This window comes from Otolemur garnettii, unplaced genomic scaffold (assembly GCF_000181295.1).
Source record: "Otolemur garnettii isolate 467f Iridium unplaced genomic scaffold, OtoGar3 scaffold00018, whole genome shotgun sequence".
Lineage (NCBI taxonomy): Eukaryota > Metazoa > Chordata > Mammalia > Primates > Galagidae > Otolemur > Otolemur garnettii.
In genome coordinates this window covers 22,472,062-22,473,689 of record NW_003852413.1, presented here as the reverse complement: position 1 = coordinate 22,473,689, position 1,628 = coordinate 22,472,062, and positions in this window count along the sequence as shown.

The window sequence follows — 1,628 nt, the reverse complement described above, 5'->3', positions numbered from 1 at the left end:
AGAGGTTCAGGTTGCTGTGAGCTGTGACACCACAGCACTCTACCAAGGGTGACCAAGTGAGACTCTTGTCTCAAAAAAAAAAAAAGACAATGACAACTACAACCAAGAAAAAAATAGCCGAGCATTGTGGTGGGCGCCTATAATCCCAGCTGCTTGGGAGGCTGAGGCAAGAGAATCACTTGAACCCAGGAGTTTGAGGTTACTGTGAGCTGTAACGCCACTGCACTCTACCCAGGGTGACAGCTTGAGACTGTCTGAAAAAAACAAAACAAACCAAAAAAAAAGTGCTTATTTGGCAAAAAAAAAAAACGTGCTTATTTGGCTAATAGGTTTGGAGTTTTTTGTTTGTTTTTGGAGACAAGATCTCACTCTGTTGCCAGGGCCAGAGTACAGTGCGGTGGTGTCACAGAATCTCAAGCTGTTGGCCTGGGTAGAGTGCCAGGACATCCTAGTTCACAGCAACCTCCAACTCTTGGGCTCAAGAGATCCTCTTTCCTCAGTTTTTCTATTTTTCATAGAGATGGGGGTATCGCTTTTGCTCAGCCTGGTCTTGAACTCATGAGCTCAAGCAATCCACCCACCTAGGCCTCCCAGAGTACTAGGATTACAGGGGTGAGCCACTGTGCCCGCCCAAGTGCTGTGGTGTCTTCACAGTTCACAGCAACCTCAAACTCTCAGGCTCAAGCAATCTGCCTCTGTCTCAACCTCCCTAGTAGTTGAGCCTACAGGCATATGCCACCATACCCAGTAAATGTTTTCTATTTTTAGTAGACATGGGGTCTTGCTCTTGCTGGGACTGGTCTCTAACTCCTGACCTCAAGGGATCCTCCCACCTCAGTCTCTGAGTTAATTTTATTCATTTGGTGTCAGGTGTGATGGGCTAAAAGGGGAGGCTCCTGTGACTCAGTGAGTAGGGCGCCAGCCCCATATACTGAGGGTGGCAGGTTCAAACCCAGCCCCAGCCAAACTGCAACAAAAAATAGCTAGGGGTTGTGGTGGGCACCTATAGTCCCAGCTACTCAGGAGGCTGAGACAAGAGAATCGCCTAAGCCCAAGAGCTGGAGGTTGCTGTGAGCTGTAATGCCACGACACTCTACCAAGGGTGACAAAGTGAGACTCTGTCTCTAAAAAAAAAAGAAAAAAAGATCTAGGGAATGGCTCCCCTTATAGCCATAGTTTCTGATTCAGAGCTGTGATGTGGAGTCTAGGAATCTGCATTTTTAACCAGCATCAGCAATTCCTGGGGGCCTGTAACCCACACTTGAGAAAACATTGCTTTGGCCAATGAGACCTGGGGAGGACACTTGGAAGGAAGGAAGCAATATCAGCGCTCAATTTAGGATTCTATTTAAGGTAGTTTGAATAGGCCCAGAACTTGGTTACCAGATCTGAGAAGCCAACCCCTGAGGTTTTGTGTGGAAGGTACAGGCCTGTATTTTCTTAGGAGACTATTCATAACTTGACCCCAACAACCAAAGTCAGTCACTGGTCCATGTTTCCTATCCAGTGGTTTATCAAACCTTCAGGATTAACTAAGGTTTTCCAGGTATACCATTGCAAGTAGTACCAATGCCTATTTCAATATCTATTGTTAATAAAGACTGGCTGGGCAAAAAAAAAAAAAAAAA